Here is a 20,717-nt window from a genome sequence, read left to right on the forward strand (position 1 = left end):
TACAGGCTTGAGCCACCGCGCCCGGCCAGTAGAGAAGTTTTTCTGAACGTGTAGAGCATGCAAAGTCACGAGGAAGAGGCGTAGTGTTCTTTCCTGAGCGTGAAGTGGGGGTTTTTGGTGTTGCCTCAGTGCAACTGCTCTTTGCCATTCATGATCGTTCTTCTCTCCACTTTGGAGAGTAAGAGGGAGAGGGCGTGGTCTGAGTGGTTTCCTTTCTTAGTGGTGTAAGGACGGATGATGGTTTAGTAAGTTCTGTGTTTTTATTTTGGTGGTGGTAAACCTGGCATTTTATCTTAGTGATTTTTAAATCTTAATCTTGACAGAGGGGATTCTGTGATATATTCTACCTGTTTTTCCATTTCTTCTCACCCGCTGCCTCCTCTGCTCTCGCTTTTTTTTTTTTTCTTTTTTTTTTTTTTTCTCCCCCAACAACCCTAGATGGAGTCTCACTCTGTCGCTCAGTTGCTCAGGCTCGAGTGCAGTGGCGCGATCTCGGCTTACTGCATCTTCTGCCTCCTGGATTCTAGGCGATTTTCCTACCTCAGCCTCCTGAGTAGCTGGGATTACAGGCGCGCACCACCACACCTGGCTAACTTTTTGTATTTTTAGTAGAGACGGAGTTTCACCATATTGGCCAAACTGGTCTCGAACTCCTGACCTCGTGATCCCCCAGCCTCGGCCTCCCAAAGTGATGGGACTACAGGCATGAGCCACAGTGCCCGACGTGCCTCCATTTTTTTCTCTCTCTTTTTTTTTTTTTTTGGAATCGGTAGCATTTGATAGCAGTAGGAGTCTGAGTTTCCCCAATTCGTCTGCTGTTCCTGTGTTTTAAGCAATGCGATACAGCCAACAGTGTAGTTGGCTCTCCTTAAAGAGACTTACAAAGGAAAGCAATTTAACATTCTTCTAATCACTCTTGGGTGCTATGCTTACTTCTTTTATGTTTCTTTAGTAAAATAAAAATCAGCTTTTCTTTTTTTTCAGACGGAGTCTCGCTTGGTCCCCCAGGCTGGAGTGCAGTGGTGCCATCTTGGCTCACTGCAACCACCGCCTCGCGGATTCAAGTGATTCTCCTGCCTTAGCCTCCGGAATAACTGGGACTATAGGCGCATGCCCACCACTCCCGGCTGATTTTTGTATTTTTGGAAGAGATGAGTTTCACCACGTTGGCCAGGCTGGTCTCAAACTCCCGACCTCAAGTGATCCACCTGCCTCGACTTCCCAGAGTGCTGGGATTACAGGCATGAGCCACAGTGCCCAGCCTACAGATACTTTAAAAAACATTGTATTTGTCACGCCTGTAATCCCATCACTTTGGGAGGCCAAGGCGGGTGGATCACGAGGTCAGGAGATCGAGACTTTCCTGGCCAGCATGGTGAAACCCCATCTCTACTAAAAATACAAAAAATTAGCCGGGCATGTTGGCACGCGCCTGTAATCCCAGCTACTTGGATGCTGAGGCAGGAGAATCGCTTGAACCCAGGAGGCAGAGGTTGCAGTGAGCCGAGATCATGCCACTGCACTCCCGCCTGGGCTACAGAGCAAGACTCCATCTCAAAAAACAAAACAAAAAAAACAAAACACACACACACACACACACACACACACACACACACACACATTTATTTGGGCCAGGCTCAGTGGCTCACGCCTGTAATCCCAGCACTTTGGGAGGCCAAGGCGGGTGGATCACCTGAGGTTGGGAGTTGGAGACCAGCCTCATCTCTACTAAAAATACAAAATTAGCCAGGCTTGGTGGCACATGCCTGTAATCCCAGCTATTCGGGAAGCTGAGGCAGGAGAATCGCTTGAACCCGGGAGGCGGAGTTTGTGGTGAGCTGAGATCGAACCATTACACTCCAGCCTGGGCAACAAGAGCGAAACTCCGTCTCAAACAATTTAAAAAAAAAAAACAAAAAACTGTGGTTTGGCATGGTGACTCAGGCTCACACCTGTAATCCTAGAACTTTGGGAGGCCGAGGTAGGAGGATTGCTTGAGGCCAGGAGTTCAAGACTAGTCTGGGCAACATAGCAAGATCCCATCTCTACAGAAAAGTAAAATTTAAAAAACTATGACATTTTGAGCTGCATGATGAAAAAAATTAAAAAAAAGAAAGAAAGGAAGAAAATTGCGGCTGGGCGCGGTGGCTCAAGCCTGTAATCCCAGCACTTTGGGAGGCCGAGACGGGTGGATCACGAGGTCAGGAGATCGAGACCATCCTGGCTAACACGGTGAAACCCCGTCTCTACTAAGAAATACAAAAAACTAGCCGGGCGAGGTGGCGGGCGCCTGTAGTCCCAGCTACTCGGGAGGCTGAGGCAGGAGAATGGCGTGAACCCGGGAGGTGGAGCTTGCAGTGAGCTGAGATCCAGCCACTGCACTCCAGCCTGGGCTACAGAGCGAGACTCCGTCTCAAAAAAAAAAAAAAAAAAAAAAAGAAAATTGGCCAGGTGCACACTTGTAGTTCTAACTAGTTAGGGTGCTGAGGCGGGAGGATCTCCTGAGCCCAGGAGTTCAAGGCTGCAGTGAGCTGTGATCGTGCCACTGATCTGCAGCCTAAGATACAGGAAAAACAAGTGTTTTTCTTTTCTTTCTTTTTCTGCTGTCATTGTATGAAATAGTCTATAGGTTTCCATTATATCCAGTTATAGAGGGTGTTACTGAGTTACGGATTTTCTGCCTGCTGGATCTGTCTGCTTCTGATAGAGGGACATTGAAGTCACCAATTATAATAGTTTCTCCTTGCAGTGCTATCGCTTTTTGCTTCACATATTTTGATGTCCTGTTGTTAGGATCATACATGTTAAGGATTGTTATGTCTTCTTTGAGCATTGACTCCTTAATAATTGTGTAATGCCCTGTCCTTATCCTGGATGACTTTCTTTTCTTTTCTCTTTTTTTTCTGAGATGGAGTCTTGCTCTGTTTCCCAGGCTGGAGTACAGTGGCTGGATCTCAGCTCACTGCAAGCTCTGCCTCCTGGGTTCACGCCCTTCTCCTGCCTCAGCCTCCGGAGTAGCTGGGACTACAGGCGCCTGCCACCATGCCCGGCTAATTTTTTGCATTTTTAGTAGAGATGGGGTTTCACCGTGTTAGCCAGGATGGTGTTGATCTCCTGACCTCGTGATCTGCCCACCTCCATTCCCAAAGTGCTGGGATTACAGGCGTGAGCCACCGCACCTGGCCTTTTCTTTTCTTTTCTTTTTGAGACAGGGTCTCTGTCAACCAGGCTGGAGTGCAGTGATCTCGGCTCAGTGCAACCTCTGCCTCCCACGCTCAAGTGATTCCCGTGCCTCAGCCTGCAGAGTAGCTGGGATTACAGGCAAGTGCCACCACGCCCCACTAATTTTTGTATTTTTAGTAAAGACAGGGTTTCATCGTGTTGGCCAGGCTGGTCTCGAACTCCTGGCCTCAGATGATCTGCCTGTCTTGGTCTCCCAAAGTGCCGGGATTACCGGTGTGAGCCACTGTGCCTGGCCTATTCCTGATGACTTTCCTTGCTCTGAAGTCTGTACTGTCTGAAATTCATATAGAGACTCCTGCTTTCTCTTGATTAGTGTTGGCATAGTAGATCTTTCTTTATCCATTAATACATATGTCTTTAAAGTGTAGTTCTTGTAAGTAACATATAGTTATGTCTTGTTTTTTGCTCTACTCTGAAAATCTCTGTCTTTTAATTGGTTCATTTGGACCATCGATATGCAAAGGGATGTTGATGTAATTGGATTAATAGCTGCCTAGTTTTGTTTTTACTGTTTTCTATTTGTTGCCATTGTTTCTATTTTTGTATTTTTGTCTTCCACTCTTTTTCTGCCTCTTGTAGTGTTTTGTCTTTGGTGTTTTTCTTCTCTTTTCTTTTCTTTCTTTTTTTTTTTTTTTGAGACAAAGTCTTGCTCTGTCAAGCAGGGTGGAATGCTGTGGCACAATCATGGTTTATTGTAGCCTCAAGCTCCTGGGATCAAGCAATCCTACCATCTTGGCCTCCCAAGTAGCTGGGACCACAGTTGTGCACCACCGTGCCTGGCTAATTTTTTTAAAATTTACTTTTTTGTAGAGACAGGGTCTACTATGTTGCCCAGGCTGGTCTCAAACTCCTGGGCTCAAGTGATCCTTCTGTCTCAGCCTCTCAAGTAGCTGGGACTACAGTCACATGCCACCATGCCCGGCTAATTTTTTTATTTTTTGTAGAGATAGGATCTTGCAGTGCTGTTCGGGCTGGTCTCAAACTCCTGGCCTCAAGCGATCCTCCCGTCTCAGCCTCCCAAAGCACTGGGATTACAGGTGTGAGCCGCTATGCCCAGTCATAAATAAAATATGTTTTAGAGTATCTGTGTCCACTGATAAGGGTGTAGTCACTTCTTCCCTCACCCGCTCCTATAAGTGCCGAGGATTCCACTGCACTGACCCAGGGAATGTTGTGCCCTCAGGGAATGTTGAGGCCTAGCAGATGTTAAACAACATATGACACACCTAAGGATTTCGTTGGACTTATAGTACACAGGTGGCTCTTGGTTTGATTTTCTTCTGACTTTATTTCTCTCACTCCTGCCTCTCAGAGTAAAAGATTTGCTGCTCATCTTTGCTGTCCGTGGGCTGTGGGGGCTGCTGGGCCGAAAGAAGGCACCACTTAAAAAGAAAGTCTTCGGCCGGGCGCGGTGGCTCAAGCCTGTAATCCCAGCACTTTGGGAGGCCGAGACGGGCGGATCACGAGGTCAGGAGATCGAGACCATCCTGGCTAACACGGTGAAACCCCGTCTCTACTAAAAAATACAAAAAACTAGCCGGGCGAGGTGGCGGGCGCCTGTAGTCCCAGCCACTCGGGAGGCTGAGGCAGGAGAATGGCGTGAACCCGGGAGGCGGAGCTTGCAGTGAGCTGAGATCCCGCCACTGCACTCCAGCCTGGGCGACAGAGCAAGACTCCGTCTCAAAAAAAAAAAAAAAAAAAAGGAAAGTCTTCTTGCTCTTATAAAAATTCTAATGTAACCCACTTAAGGTGAAGAGGTCGATGATGACAAGAGTAAGGAGAGCAGGCAAAGCTTTCTCAGGACAGAGAGAAGATGGGGTACCAGGATTAGATTCTCAACCTATTAGGAAAAAAAAAAAAATACCAGTGATTTATACAAGAAAAGGGTTTATTTCTCTCTCCCATAACAAAATCTGGGGGTAGACACTCCAAGACCAGTCTTGGACCTTGACTCTCTCCCATGCCACACTCAGTAAGGGCTGGTCTTGGTGACAGGCTCCTAAAACATGGAATGTGGCTAGTGGGAACAGTGGCTCATGCCTGTAATCACAACACTTTGGGAGGCTAAGGCAGGCAGATCACTTGAGGTCAGGAGTTCGAGACCAGCCTGGCCAACATGGCGAAACCCTGTCTCTACCAAAACTACAAAAATTAGTCAGGCGCGGTGGCACACGCCTATAGTCCCAGCTACTCAGGAGGCTGAGGGACAAGAATCGCTTGAACCCGGGAGGCAGAGGTTGCAGTGAGCCGAGATCGCACCACTGCACTCCAGCCTGGGTGTCAGAGTGAGACTTTGTCTCAAACAAACAAACACACAAAAAAACACAAAGAAATGGAATGCGGTCAGGCGCGATGGTGCACCCCTGTAATCCCAGCACTTTGGGAGGCTGAGGCTTGTGGATCGTTTGAGCTCAGGAGTTCGAGACCAGTCTGGGCAACATGGTGAGATCCTGTCTCTACAAAAAATGCAACAAATCAGCCAGGCACGATGGAGCATGCCTGTACTCCCAGCTACTTGAGAGGCTGAGGTGGGAGGACCTCTTGAGCCTGCGAAGTCGAGGCCGCAGTGAGCCAAGATTGCACCCCTGCATTTCAGCCTGGGCAACAGAGTGAGACCCTGTCTTTTAAAATAAATTTTAAAATAAAACTTTTAAATAAAGAAAAACAAGGAAGTTGATTTTTGTACTGTGTAAGATAAGGATCCAATTTGTTCTGCATGTGGGTATACAATTTTACCAATACCGTCTATTGCCACTTTGTCCTTGAAGAGACAGTCCTTGGTCCCTTTGTCGAGAATCAATTGGCCATAACTGTTGGGGTTTATTTCTGGGAGCGTGAGATCCTGTCTCAAAAGAAAGAGTGAAAGAAAGGGAAAGAACAAGCAAAGAAAAGAAAAGAGAAGAAAGAAAGAGAGAGAGAGAAAGAAAGGGAGAGAAAGAGAGAGAGGAAGGAAGGAAGGAAAGGAAGGAAGGAAGGAAGGAAGGAAGGAAGGAAGGAAGGAAGGAAGGAAGGGGAAACGAAAAGAAAGGGAAGGAGAGGAAGAAATGGAACGCAAAAGAAGTGACACTGTGTAAACTTCAAGGCTAGGTCATGAGCAGTGTCCACCCTCTCTCTGGAAAACTCACTCTTGGAACCCTGCCACCATCCTGTGAGGAGGGCCAGGCCACACACAGAGGCTGCCTGAAAGCCCCACTGAGGTCTCAGCTGACAGACAGACAGCATCCGCCATCAGACATGGGAGTGGTCTTCACTTGTGGTCTCCATCTCTGCCCTCCATCTGACAGAAACCACAAGGAAGACCCGAGGCAGCCACCATCTAGCTGAGCCGAGGCAATCACCAGAACCAAGAGACGTAATAAACAATTAATGATAATTTAACACCACAAGTTATGACTCAGGGACATTTCCTAAAGAAAAAAAAAAAAAAAAAAACCTTAAGTTTGGGGTGGTTCATTAAGTGGCAGCACGTAACAGCTGTGTTCTATCCTGTCTCCCAGAATTCCCTGACAGGATTAAGACCCAGTTACCTGTAGCAGTAATTTACTTAATAACAATGCCATTTGGTGACTATTTCCCCCATCCTACTCCCTTATCACTATTTCTTAAGGTCATCTCTCAGCCGGGCGAGGTGGCTGACGCCTGTAATCCCAGCACTTTGGAAGTCCGAGGCGGGCGGATCATGAGGTCAGGAGATCCAGACCATCCTAACTAACATGGTGAAACCCCGTCTCTACTAAAAATATAAAAATTAGCCGGGAGTGGTGGTGCTCTCCTGTAGTCCCAGCTACTTGGGAGGCTCAGGCAGGAGAATTGCTTGAACCCAGGAGGTAGAGGTAGCAGTGTGCCAAGATTGTGCCACTGCACTCCAGCCAGGGCGACAGAGCCAGACTCTGTCTCAAAAAAATAAAAATAAAAATAATAGTGATAATAATTTTTCACTATTTTTTCAAAAATCAATTTTAACTGGGCATCCTGTTTTTGCTTGTTCGTTTGTTGGTTTGTTTTGAGACAGAGTCTCACTCTGTTGCCCAAGCTGGAGTGCGGTGGTGTGATCTCAGCTCACTGAAAGTTCTATCTCCCGAGTTCATGCCATTTTTCTGCCTCAGCCTCCCAAGCAGCTGGAACTACAGGTGCCCACCACCACACCCAGCTAATTTTTTGTATTTTTAGTGGAGACGGGGTTTCACCGTGTTAGCCAGGGTGATCTCGATCTCGTGACCTCGTGATCCGCCTGCCTCAGCCTCCCAAAGTGCTGGGATTACAGGCGTGAGCCACTGCGCCCGGCCATCCTGTGTTTTTGAGGTGTGAAGCAGTAGTCATGGATAGGAAGTATGTGGCTGGCAGTTGCTGCTGGCTGCCAGCTAGAAGCTTAGCTGGGGCTGTTAGCCCAGGGCCTCAGTTCTCTGCATGGGTCTTTCTGTGTTGCTTCTTGGGCTTCCTCCCAACATGGTGGGTCATTTCCAGAAGGAGCATCCCAAATGATAGCAATCAGAAGCTGCTAGTCCTCTTGAGGTCTTAACTCGGAAGTCCCAGAACATTGCTTCTGGTGCATTCTAGTGGGGGTGCATTCCAGGGGTGAAAAGAGCCACAGGGCCAGGCCAGATGCAAGGGGAGGAGAAATAGGCTTCACCTCCGGATGTGGGAGTGGTGGAGTGTACAGGGCGTGGAGAAGTTCTTGGTGGCCACCTCAGTAGATAATCAACTATAGTGGGAAGGCAATTTCCTTCTTCATTCACTTTCATTCTGTGGATTATGCCCAGATAAAATATCTGCACAGTGTTAGGGCTTTCTGTATTTTGCACTCAGTTTTTTCAATTATGGGGTGTGACCGCTTAGTGAGCTATAAAGTTAGTATACTGAATCCAAACTAGTTTTTTTAAAAACTTCTTTTTAAGGCCAGACGCGGTGGTTCACGCCTGTAATCCCAGCACTTTGGGAGGCTAAGGCGGGCAGATCACGAGGTCAGGAGATCGAGACCATTCTGGCTAACACAGTGAAACTCCATCTTTACTAAAAACACAAAAAATTAGCCAGGCGTGGTCATGGGCGCCTGTAGTCCCAGCTATTCAGGAGTCTGAGGCAGGAGAATGGCGTGAACCCGGGAGGCGAAGCTTGCAGTGAGCCAAGATTGCACCACTCGCCGGGCGCGGTGGCTCAAGCCTGTAATCCCAGCACTTTGGGAGGCCGAGACGGGCGGATCACTAGGTCAGGAGATCGAGACCATCCTGGCTAACACGGTGAAACCCCGTCTCTACTAAAAAATACAAAAAACTAGCCGGGCGAGGTGGCGGGCGCCTGTAGTCCCAGCTACTCAGGAGGCTGAGACAGGAGAATGGCCCGAACCCGGGAGGCGGAGCTTGCAGTGAGCTGAGATCCGGCCACTGCACTCCAGCCTGGGCGACAGAGCGAGACTCCGTCTCAAAAAAAAAAAACAAAAAAAACAAAAAGATTGCGCCACTGCACTCCAGCCTGGGCAACAGAGCGAAACTCCCTCTCAAAAACAAAAACAAACAACTTCTTTTTAATTTGCAAATTAAATCTGGACATGTACAAAAGTGGAACGTATGAGCCATGAGCCCCCACTACCACCACTCAGCCACGACCCCCATCTGTTGTTTTTGTTTTTTTTTTTTTTTTTTTTTTTTGAGATGGAGTCTAGCTCTATCGCCCAGGCTGGAATGCAATGGCCGGATCTCAGCTCACTGCAAGCTCCGCCTCCCGGGTTTACGCCATTCTCCTGCCTCAGCCTCCCTAGTAGCTGGGACTACAGGTGCCCGCCACCTCGTCCAGCTAGTTTTGTGTGTTTTTTAGTAGAGACGGGGTTTCACCGGGTTAGCTAGGATGGTCTCGATCTCCTGACCTCGTGATCCGCCTATCTCGGCCTCCCAAAGTGCTGGGATTACAGGCTTGAGCTACCGCCTCCGGCCCCCCCACCTGTTTTTATACTTCTTGCCTCTACCCACCTTTGAGTGCTTTAAAAAATAAAAATAAATAGATGGAAAAACAGAGAATAGAAAATATCAGAAAAGGAAGAATGTTACTTTGTGAAAAATTGTGTCTACTGAGTTGGAATGTGAAACATGTTTGCAAAACTGTCCTTACACTTTGCTAAAATACACTTTGCTAGAACAAAGCACTCACCCTGCACAGCCTCTGTGGGGAAGCATCCAACAGCATTTAATAACGTTTTGTTTTCATTCTATTCACTTTCATTGTTATTGGCTATGAAAGTGACACAAAATTTCCAGTTAAGAGTAGCAATAGATAAAGTTCCCCTTTAAGTACATGTATTGACCAGGTGTGGCCGCTCACGCCTGCAATCCCAGGAACTCTGGGAGGCTGAGGCAGGAGGATGGCTTGAGTCCAAAAGTTTAAGACCAGCCTCCGCAACATACCAAGACCCCGTGTCTCTACAAAAAATACATCAATTAGCTGGGAGTGGTGGCACAAGCCTGTGGTCCCAGCTACTCGGGAGGCCGAGGCAGAGGATTGCTTGAGCCCACGAGGCGGAGGTTGCAGTGAACCGAGATTGCACCACTGCAGTCCAGCCTGGGGGACAGAGGGAGACCCTATCTCAACAAACAAACAAACACCCCCCCCATCTATTTATAGAATATAAAAATTTTAAGTTTTATTAGGTAGTTATAGATGAGGGAGGGTGTGGTGAAAACAGGAGAGTGGCCTCAGCCCAGTCCCACCACAGTCTGCGGAGCCGCTGTCTGTCCCGGCTCCTGGCCGATCTGCGGCAGATCCCGTCATTTCTGCCTCGGTCTCTGCGTCTATAGGTACCGGTTCGTGGGTGGGTCAGTCTCTCTCTTGCGTTCTGTGTCTGTGTGGCCTGGGCGCTGGCGGGTGTGGAGTGGCCCTGCCTCAGGCCGTCCTTAGCACATCCCCCGCGAGGACCCCTCATTCGCTTCTGGGACCGGAAGGCGACTGTAGTTCCGGGAGCCGCCGCAAGAGGGCAGAGGGGGCCATAGGATGGGGCTCTGCCCGTTGGGGCTGCCTTGGGATGAGACTAAGAATTAACTCGGCAGCCCTGGGAGGAACCGCACTCCCAGCGCCCCAGACTCAGATTCGAACCCGGGCTCCATTCCTAGGTTAAGGCTCTTAATCCTACCACCTTCAAAATGGGTTACTGTAAGCATTAAGGAATGTGAATATAAGGTACCTAGTTTGTGAACCTGTTTTTCCCGTTTGGTTGGGGAACTGTGGACCTCCCACAGGGGCTGCGACCATTTAATAAGTCATACAATTTCAGGAATTTTTATTTCCCTAGTGCCTGGTACTGAGAGCAGTGAGCAAGGGAATGACATGATTACAAAATGAAATAGAAGGAAAAGGAGGAGGGGGAGTGGAAGAGGAGGGGGAAGAGGAAAAATAATATGATAAAATGCACTTAAAAAAATCCAGGGGCCAGACATGGTGGCTCACACCTGTAATTCCAGCGCTTCGGGATGCTGAGTTGGAAGGATTACTTGAAGCCAGGAGATCAAGACCAGCCTGGGCAACATAGTGAAATCCTGCCTCTACAATAAACAAATAAGTAAATAAATAAATAAGTCAGGTATGGTGGCGAGCACCTCTGGTCTCAGCTACTTGGGAGGCTGAGGTGGGAGGATGACTCGAGCCCAGGAGTTTGAGGCTGCAGCAGGCAGTGATCATGCCACTGCACTCCAGCCTGGGTGACAGAGCAAGACTCTTAATCTCTGAAAATACAAACAAACGAACAAACAAACAATTATCCTACCTCTCATTAATAACTACACTGGGTTTTTGGGTTTTCATATATGGATTTGTGGTCTTTTTCTCACAACAAACTCAAACATCCAAATATAAATTTATGAATATTTGCTCACAAACTCAGAAGTGCAAGAAATGTCACACTACTTCATTAAATTAAAAAAAAAATTTTTTTAAAGTACTTGTTTCATAAACATGCTGAACAGAAAAATTCCAAGCCACTTAGAAAGTATACAGAAAAGGCCAGGCGCGGTGGCTCACGCCTGTAATCCCAGCACTTTGGCAGGCCGAGGTGGGCGGATCACGAGGTCAGGAGATCGAGACCATCCTGGCTAACACAGTGAAACCTCGTCTCTACTAAAAATACAAAAAAATTAGCCGGGCGTGGTGGTGAGCGCCTGTAGTCCCAGCTACTCTAGAGGCTGAGGCAGGAGAATGGCGTGAACCCGGGAGGCGGAGCTTGCAGTGAGCCGAGATCGCGCCACTGCACTCCAGCCTGGGTGACAAAGTGAAACTCCATCTCAAAAAAAAAGTATACAGAAAAAAAGAAATAAATCTCCCCCTATCTGTGCGGTTTTATATTTCATGAATATCATCATAGAATTCTCTCCACACAGCCTCAATCTATCTATCTATCTATATAGGATGAACGAACGGATGGACAGGTAAGTTTTTCGGTTTTTTGAGACTGGGTCTGGCTCTGTTACCCAGGCTGGGAGGCAGTGGTATAATCTCGGCTCAGTGTAACCTCCACCTCCTGGGCCCAAGCCATTTTCCCACCTCAGCTTCCCAAGTAGCTGGGACTACAGATGCGTGCCACCATGCTTGGCTAATTGCTTTGTATTTTTTTGTAGAGATGCAGTTTCATCCTGTTGCCGAAGCTGATCTTGAACTACTGAGCACAAGATATCCGCCTAACTTGGCTTCCCAAAGTGCTGGCATTATAGGCGTGGACCACCGCGTCCAGCTGACAGATAAGTTTTTTTTTTTGAGATGGAGTCTTGCTCTGTCACCCAGGCTGGAGTGCAGTGGCGTGATCTCAGCTCACTGCAAGCTCCGCCTCCTGGGTTCACGCCATTCTCCTGCCTCAGCCTCCCAAGTAGCTGGGACTAAAAGCCCCCGCCACCATGCCCGGCTAATTTTTTGTATTTTTAGTAGAGAGAGGGTTTTGCTGTGTTAGCCAGGATGGTCTCAATCTCCTGACCTTGTGATCCGCCCGCCTCAGCCTCCCAAAGTGCTGGGATTACAGGCGTGAGCCACTGCGCCCAGCAAGATTTTTTAAGACTGGGATCATAATCCATGCTATTCTGTTTGTGTGTGTACAGCCAGTGACTTGTCATTATGCCAGTGTATTTTAAAAAATTAGTAGAGTTCAGGCACAGTGGCTCATGCCTGTAATCCTAGCATTTTGGGAGGCCGAGGTGGACAGATCACCTCAAGTCAGGAGTTCAAGACCAGCCTGACCAACACGGTGAAACTCCGTCTCTACTAAAAATACAATCATTAGCCAGGCATGGTGGTGCATGTCTGTAATCCTAGCTACTTGGGAGGCTGAGGCAGGAGAAGCTCTTGATTCAGTGAGACAAGATCGCACCACCGCACTCCAGCTGGGACACAGAGCAAGACTCTGTCTTTAAGAGAAAAAAAAAAAAATTAATTAGTAGAATTTTCTGGGAGGAGCGGTTATAGGTTTACAGAAGAATTGAGCCCAAAGAACAGAATCCCCATACATCCTCTCTCCCACACCCCTACACTCATTTCCCTATTAGTAACATTTTGCATTATAGCATGATACTTCTGTTACAACTGATGCGCCAATGTGCACAAGGAGTTCCATAGTTCACATTACAGCTCATTCCTGGTGTTGTACATTCTGTGGGTTTGGACAAATGTGTAATCCCGTATCCACCATTGTCATGTCATAGAGAGTAGTTTCGTGGCCCTGAAAGTCCCCTGTGCTCTGCCGGTTCATCCCTCCCTCCCCCAACCCCTGCCAACCACTGAGCCTTTTACTGTCTCCATAGTTTTGCTTTTCCAGAATGTCATGTGTATGGAATCATACAGTATATGGCCTTTTCACAGTGGCTTCTTTTGCTTAGTAATATCCATTTAAGGTTCTTGAATGTTTTTTCATGGCTTGATAGCTCATTTGTTTTTAGCGCTGAATAATATCTAATTCTCTAGATGTACCACAGTTTATTTATCCATTCATCTATGTAGGACATTTTTTTTTTTTTTTTTTTTTTTTTTTTGAGATGGAGTCTCACTCTGTCTCCCAGGCTGGAGTGCAGTGGCGCAATCTCAGCTCACTGCAACCTCTGCCTCCCAGGTTTAAGCGGTTCTCCTACCTCAGCCTCCTGAGTTGCTGCGATTACAGGTGCGCGCCACCGTGCCCGGCTAATTGTTGTTGTTGTTGTTGTTGTTGTTGTTGTTTTCTGAAATGGGGTCTCCTCTCACCCAGGCTGGAGTGCAGTGGCGCCATCTCGGCTCACTGCAAGCTCCACCTCCAGGGTTCACGCCATTCTCCTGCCTCAGCCTCCCGAGTAGCTGGGACTACAGGCGCCTGCCACCACGCCTGGCTAATTTTTTGTATTTTTAATTTTTTTTAGTAGAGACGGCATTTCACCGTGTTAGCCAGGATGGTCTCGATCTCCTGACCTCGTGATCCGCTCGCTTCGGCCTCCCGAAGTGCTGGGATGACAGGCATGAGCCGCTGCGCCCGGCCTAATTTTTGTATTTTTAGTAGAGATGGGGTTTCGCCATGTTGGCCAGGCTGGTCCTGAACTCCTGACCTCAGGAGATCCACCTGCCTCAGCCTCCCAAAGGGAACACATATTTTTTATTTTATTTTATTTTATTTTATTTTATTATTATTATTTTTTTTAGAGACAGGGTCTCCCTCTGTTGCCCAGGAAGCTATTAAACCCCTGATCTCAAGTGACTGCCTGCCTCAGCTGCCCAAGTAGCAGGGATTACAGACACAAGCCACCTCCCCCGGCTCTATTTAGCAACATCTTAGTTCCAAGTTTTGGCAATTATGGGTAAAGCTGCTATAAACATATGTGTGCAGGCTTGTGTGGACATACGTTTTCAACTCATTTGGGTAGACACCAAGAGCTGCGTTCCAGCCTGGGCAACAAGAGTGAAACTCCGTCTCAAAAAAAAAAGAAAAACAGAAATGTAGGCCGGGCATGATGGCTTGCACCTATAATCCCCGAACTTTGGGAGGCCAAGGCAGGCAGATCACTTGAGGTCAGGAGTTCAAGACCAGCCTGCCTAACATGGAGAAACCCCGTCTCTACTAAAAATACAAAAATCAGCCACGCGTGGTGGCGCAGCCTGTAATCCCAGCTACTTAGGAGGCTGCGGCACAAGAATCACTTGAACCCAGGAGGCAGAGGTTGCAGTGAGCCCAGATTGTGCCACTGCACGCCAGCCTGGGTGATGAAGTGAAACTCTACCAAAACAGAAATTACTCTCTTGCAGTTCTGAAGGCTCCAAGTCAGGAATCAAAGTGTTGAAGCCTCGAAGGGGGATCTTTCCTGGACTCCTCCAGCGTCTGGAGGCTACTGGCCATCCCGGTGTTACCAAAACACCAGGGGTTCCATCTAGGGCCTGCTGCTCACCTCACAGAAAGCCAATCACCGAGACAAACGATTATTGTCAAGGAAGAAAGCTTTAAACAGGTGCTGCAGCTGAGGGGATGGGAGGGATTTACCCCAGGAATGCAGGGGGTGGTTCAACATAAGAAAATCAATTAAAGTCTTATACCGTATTAGTAGAACAAAGGGAAAAACAGGTATTCCAGCTGACACAGAAAAAGCATCTAAGAAATTTTAACATTTCATGATTAAAACACAGAGAAAACTATGAAACGAGGGGATTTGTCTCAACATAATAAAAGATATTTGTGAAAAACCCACAGTTATCATCATACTTAATGGTGAAAGACTAAAAGCTTTTCCTCTAAGTCCAGGAACAAGACACAGATGTTCATCTTTACCACTGCTACTCAATGTTTTGTTTTGTTTTGTTTTTGAGAGGGAGTCTTGCTCTGTCGCCCAGGCTGGAATGCGGTGGCGCGATCTTGGCTCACTGCAGCCTCTGCCTCCCGGGTTCAAGCCATTCTCCTGCCTCAGCCTCCCCAGTAGCTGGAACTACAGGTGCACACTGCCACGCCTGGCTAATTTTTGTGTTTTTAGTAGAGACGGGGTTTTACCATGTTGGCCAGGATGGTCTTGATCTCCTGACCTTGTGATCTGCCTGCCTCGGTCTCCCAAAATGCTGGGATTACAGGTGTGAGCCACCGCGCCCGGCCTAGTCAATATTTTACTAGAAGTTATAGCCAGTGCCTTTAGGTAAGAAAAAGCACTAAGAGGCACCAAATTGAGAAGGAAGAAATAAAACCATCTGTATAAATACAGAAAATCCCAAAGAATACAAACGCACAAATTACTAGAGCTAATAAGCAAATTCAGGAAAGTTTCAGGACACAAGATCAACTCACAAAAACCAGTTGTGTGGTTTCTTGTTTGTTTTTTTGAGGAGTTACGCTCTTGTCACCCAGGCCTGAGTGCAATGGCACGATCTTGGCTCACTGCAGCCTCTGCCTCCCGGGTTCAAGCCATTCTCCTGCCTCAGCCTCCCCAGTAGCTGGGACTACAGGCACGCGCCACCACGCCCAGTCAATTTTTGTATTTTTAGTAGAGACGGGGTTTCACCATGTTGGCCAGGATGGTCTTGATCTCCTGGCCTCGTGATCCACCCGCCTCGGCCTCCCAAAAGGGTGGGATGACAGGTGTGTGCCACTGCACCCGGTCCAGTTGTGTTGTTATACACTAGCGAGGAGCAACTCAAAAATGTAATTAAGAAAACCACTGGGCGTGGTAGCTCACACCTCTAGTCCCACACTTTGAGAGGCCTAGGCGGGTGGATCCCTTGAGCCCAGAAGTTCAAAACTTTCCTGGGCAATGTGGTGAAACCCCCTCCCTACAAAAAATACAAAAATTAGCCGAGCGTGATGGCATGTGCCTGTAATCCCAGCTACTCAGGAGGCTGACGTGGGAGGATCACCTGAGCCCTGGAAGTCAAGGCTGCAGTGAGCCGTCACGTCATGCATCATTGCACTCCAGCCTGAAAAAGGAGTGATGCAACATGTTACAACATGAACAAACCTTGAAAACGTCATTCTAAGTGAAATAAGCCAGATACAAAAGGACAATATTGCATGTTTCCACTTATAGAGATATCTACAAGAATCAAATTCGTAGTGTAAAGGTAATCTGAGGCTGGAGCCGAACCAGGAACGAAGACACAAGGCAAATGGCAGTGAGAATAGCCTTTATTAGGACTCGCGGGCGAGGTTCCTCCGTCCAAAGGTGCAGGCAGAGGAAGTCGCGCTGAGGGAGGAGGGTAGGGGCTTCTTATAGCACGAGAGGTAGGGAAGCGTCTGTAATCACAGCTACAGGCAAACAGGGCCTGGGGGGTCTTGAAACTACTAGGGCAGGAGTCAAGTAAGGGTCCTGAGGAAGGGGTCTTTGGAAACTGTCAACTGAAATTGCTGTTTACGAACTTGTGGAATGCAGGTGAGCTGCAGGTCATGGGGGAGTGTGGTTGCCCAGCCAGAACTGATGCATGTAAGTCTTCGGGTGTGTACAAGGGTGAAGGGAGTCTTTAACAAAAGGCCTGCTACGCCGGGTAATGCCGCCATGTTGGGTCTAGATTCCTGCCTAACACATAGAGATGGAAAGTAGAAGAGTGCTTACAAGGGTCTGGGCAGAGGGAGGAAAGGGAAGTTTGTTTTATGGGTAGAGTTTCAGTTTGGGATGTCGAAAAAGTTCTGGAGATAAATAATGGCGATGGTTACATACCAATGGCTACAGGAATGTACTTAATGCCCCTGAACTGTATGTGTGAGAAATGGTTAAGATGGTACGTTTTACGTCTATTTTATACCATCCCCCCTAAAAAAAATTGTTTTTAAGAGTCAAGATCTCACTCTGTCTCCCAGGCTGGGGTGCAGTGGGGTGACCAAAGTTCACTGCGGCTTCCAACTCAGCCAGCTTCCCTGGCTCAAACGATCATCCCGCTTCAGCCTCCCGAGTAACTGGGACTACAGACGGTGCCATCACGCCCAGCTCATTGTTGATTCCCCCCGCCCCTTGGTAGAGACGGGATTCTGCTATATTGCCTAGGCTGGTGTCGAACTCGTGGAACAACGGATCCTCCCTCCTGGGCCTGGGCGTGGGCTCGCAAAACGCTGGGATTCCCGGATTACAGGCGGGCGCACCACGCCAGGAGCAAACACTTCCCGGCTTAAAAATTCAGTTTGTGATTGGCTGCCATTCAGCATTATGCTAATTAAGCATGCCTGTTTTTTAAACTTCTTAAAACAATTTTTTAAAATTCCGTTTCCACCTAAAACGTTAAAATTTGTCAAGTGATAATATTCGAGAAGATGTTGCCAAACTATTTTTCTATTTGTTTCCTAATGGCATCGGAAATAGCGAAAGTATCTCGCCATTAGTTAAAAGTGAGCAGCAGATGTAGACCCAGCGGAGGCTGGCACCGGAGTGTCAAGACTATACTTTCAGGGATCATTTCTATAGTTTGTGACTAGAGAAGTTTCTCTGAACGTGTAGAGCACCGAAAACCACGAGGAAGAGACGTAGTGTTCTCTCCTGAGCGTGAAGCAGGCGTTCAGTGTTGCTTCCGTGCAACTGCTATCAGCCATTGATGATCGTTCTTGTCTCCGCTTTGGAGAGTAAGAGGGAGAGAACGCTGTCTGAGTGGTTTTTCTTTATTGCTGGTTTCAAAAACAGACCCCAGAGTGGTTGCTTTCAGGCGTTTGTGGGTGTTGGCGTAGGTCTGGTGCCGCAACCAAGTTGTTTGCTTTCGTTTTACGACCGACAGAACGTGTGTGCATCGTCTGTCTGGGTGGTTTTTCAATCTCAGCCTTGGGGGAGAGGATTCTGCTCTACGTTCTGTTGTCTCTCCATTTTTTCGCCTTCTCGTTGCCTCTTTTGACGTCGTTTCCCGCCTGCCACTCCACCCCCAGACGGGGTCTCGGGGTCTCTTGTTCTGCCTGTAGCCCAGGCAGGAGTGCAATGGCGCGATCTCGGCTCATAGCCAACGTCCGCCTTCCGGGCTCAAGGGATCCTCCTAAGTCCTCCCGAGTGGCCGGGGTTACAGGCCAGGCTTTGCTTTGCTTTGCTTTTTTTTTGTAGAAACGGGGTGTCACCATGTTGTTCAGGCTGGTCTCCAACTTCTGACCTCAGGTGATCCGCCGCCTCGGCCTCCGAAAGTGCTGGGATTGCAGGCGTGAGCCGCCGTGCCCAGTCAGTGAAGACTTTTTTTTTTTTTTTAATTGTTGATTGATTTTGAGATGGAGTCTCGCTCTGTTGCCCAGGTTGGAATGCAGTGACGCGATCTCGGTTCACTGCAGCCTCCGCCTCTGGGGTTCAAGAAGGCTGGAGTTCGGCCGGGCGCGGTGGCTCAAGCCTGTAATCCCAGCACTTTGGGAGGCCGAGACAGGCGGATCACGAGGTCAGGAGATCGAGACCATCCTGGCTAACACGGTGAAACCCCGTCTCTACTAAAAAATACAAAAAACTAGCCGGGCGAGGTGGTGGGCGCCTGTAGTCCCAGCTACTCGGGAGGCCGAGGCAGGAGAATGGCGTAAACCCGGGAGGCGGAGCTTGCAGTGAGCTGAGATCCGGCCACTGCACTCCAGCCTGGGCGACAGAGCGAGACTCCGTCTCAAAAAAAAAAAAAAAAAAAAAAAAAAGAAGGCTGGAGTTCAATGGCACAACCTGGACTCACCGCAACCTACGCCTTCTGGGTCCAAGCGATTCTCTTGCCTCAGCCTCGCGAGTAGCTGGGATTACAGGCATGTGCGACAACGCCCAGGTAATTTTATATTTTTATTAGAGACAGGGTTTCTCCATGTTGGCCAGGCTAGCCGGTCTCGAACACCTCGGCCTCCTAAACTGCTGGGGATTACAGGCGTGAGCCACTGCGCCCTGCCGAGAGTCTATTCCAGCTGCTAGAAGGCACCTGAGGCTGGGCGTGGTGGGTCACGCCTGTAATCCTAGCACTTTGGAAGGCCAATCCCTTGAGCTCACGAGCTTGAGATCAGCCTGGGCAATATGGGAAGACCCTGTCTCTAAAATAAAATAAGACTGGGCACGACGGTTCACGCCTGCAATCCCAGCACTTTGGAGGCCGAGGCGGGCGTATCACCCGAGGTCAGAAGTTCGAGACGAGCCTGAACAACATGGTGACACCCCATTTCTACCAAAAGAAAAAAATCCGGGATGCTGAGGCAGGAGAATGGCGTGAACCCGAGAGGCGGAGCTTGCAGTGAACCGAGATCGCCCCACTGCAGTCCAACCTGGGCGACACAGCGAGACTCCGTCTCAAACAAAATCAATCAACAATTAAAAAAAAAAAAAAGTCTTCACTGACTGGGCACGGCGGCTCACGCCTGCAATCCCAGCACTTTCGGAGGCCGAGGCGGCGGATCACCTGAGGTCAGAAGTTGGAGACCAGCCTGAACAACATGGTGACACCCCGTTTCTACAAAAAAAAAGCAAAGCAAAGCAAAGCCTGGCCTGTAACCCCGGCCACTCGGGAGGACTTAGGAGGATCCCTTGAGCCCGGAAGGCGGACGTTGGCTATGAGCCGAGATCGCGCCATTGCACTCCTGCCTGGGCTACAGGCAGAACAAGAGACCCCGAGACCCCGTCTGGGGGTGGAGTGGCAGGCGGGAAACGACGTCAAAAGAGGCAACGAGAAGGCGAAAAAATGGAGAGACAACAGAACGTAGAGCAGAATCCTCTCCCCCAAGGCTGAGATTGAAAAACCACCCAGACAGACGATGCACACACGTTCTGTCGGTCGTAAAACGAAAGCAAACAACTTGGTTGCGGCACCAGACCTACGCCAACACCCACAAACGCCTGAAAGCAACCACTCTGGGGTCTGTTTTTGAAACCAGCAATAAAGAAAAACCACTCAGACAGCGTTCTCTCCCTCTTACTCTCCAAAGCGGAGACAAGAACGATCATCAATGGCTGATAGCAGTTGCACGGAAGCAACACCGAACGCCTGCTTCACGCTCAGGAGAGAACACTACGTCTCTTCCTCGTGGTTTTCGGTGCTCTACACGTTCAGAGAAACTTCTCTAGTCACAAACTATAGAAATGATCCCTGAAAGTATAGTCTTGACACTCCGGTGCCAGCCTCCGCTGGGTCTACATCTGCTGCTCACTTTTAACTAATGGCGAGATACTTTCGCTATTTCCGATGCCATTAGGAAACAAATAGAAAAATAGTTTGGCAACATCTTCTCGAATATTATCACTTGACAAATTTTAACGTTTTAGGTGGAAACGGAATTTTAAAAAATTGTTTTAAGAAGTTTAAAAAACAGGCATGCTTAATTAGCATAATGCTGAATGGCAGCCAATCACAAACTGAATTTTTAAGCCGGGAAGTGTTTGCTCCTGGCGTGGTGCGCCCGCCTGTAATCCGGGAATCCCAGCGTTTTGCGAGCCCACGCCCAGGCCCAGGAGGGAGGATCCGTTGTTCCACGAGTTCGACACCAGCCTAGGCAATATAGCAGAATCCCGTCTCTACCAAGGGGCGGGGGGAATCAACAATGAGCTGGGCGTGATGGCACCGTCTGTAGTCCCAGTTACTCGGGAGGCTGAAGCGGGATGATCGTTTGAGCC

At 48.5% G+C, this 20,717-nt stretch overlaps 3 non-coding genes across 3 annotated transcripts; 2 read left to right on the forward strand and 1 right to left on the reverse strand.

The window, feature by feature from the left end:
- Nucleotides 1–208, forward strand: LOC123569671 (small nucleolar RNA U3). Its single transcript, XR_006693475.2, has one exon. It is a non-coding gene; the product is annotated as a small nucleolar RNA U3 (small nucleolar RNA).
- Nucleotides 209–17,560: 17,352 nt separating this feature from the next.
- Nucleotides 17,561–17,776, forward strand: LOC123569669 (small nucleolar RNA U3). The gene has a single exon (XR_006693473.2). It is a non-coding gene; the product is annotated as a small nucleolar RNA U3 (small nucleolar RNA).
- Nucleotides 17,777–19,993: 2,217 nt separating this feature from the next.
- On the reverse strand, nucleotides 19,994–20,209 carry LOC123569668 (small nucleolar RNA U3). Its single transcript, XR_006693472.2, has one exon. It is a non-coding gene; the product is annotated as a small nucleolar RNA U3 (small nucleolar RNA).
- Between the last annotated feature and the right edge of the window lie 508 nt (nucleotides 20,210–20,717).

Source organism: Macaca fascicularis, chromosome 16 (assembly GCF_037993035.2).
Source record: "Macaca fascicularis isolate 582-1 chromosome 16, T2T-MFA8v1.1".
NCBI classification, from domain to species: domain Eukaryota; kingdom Metazoa; phylum Chordata; class Mammalia; order Primates; family Cercopithecidae; genus Macaca; species Macaca fascicularis.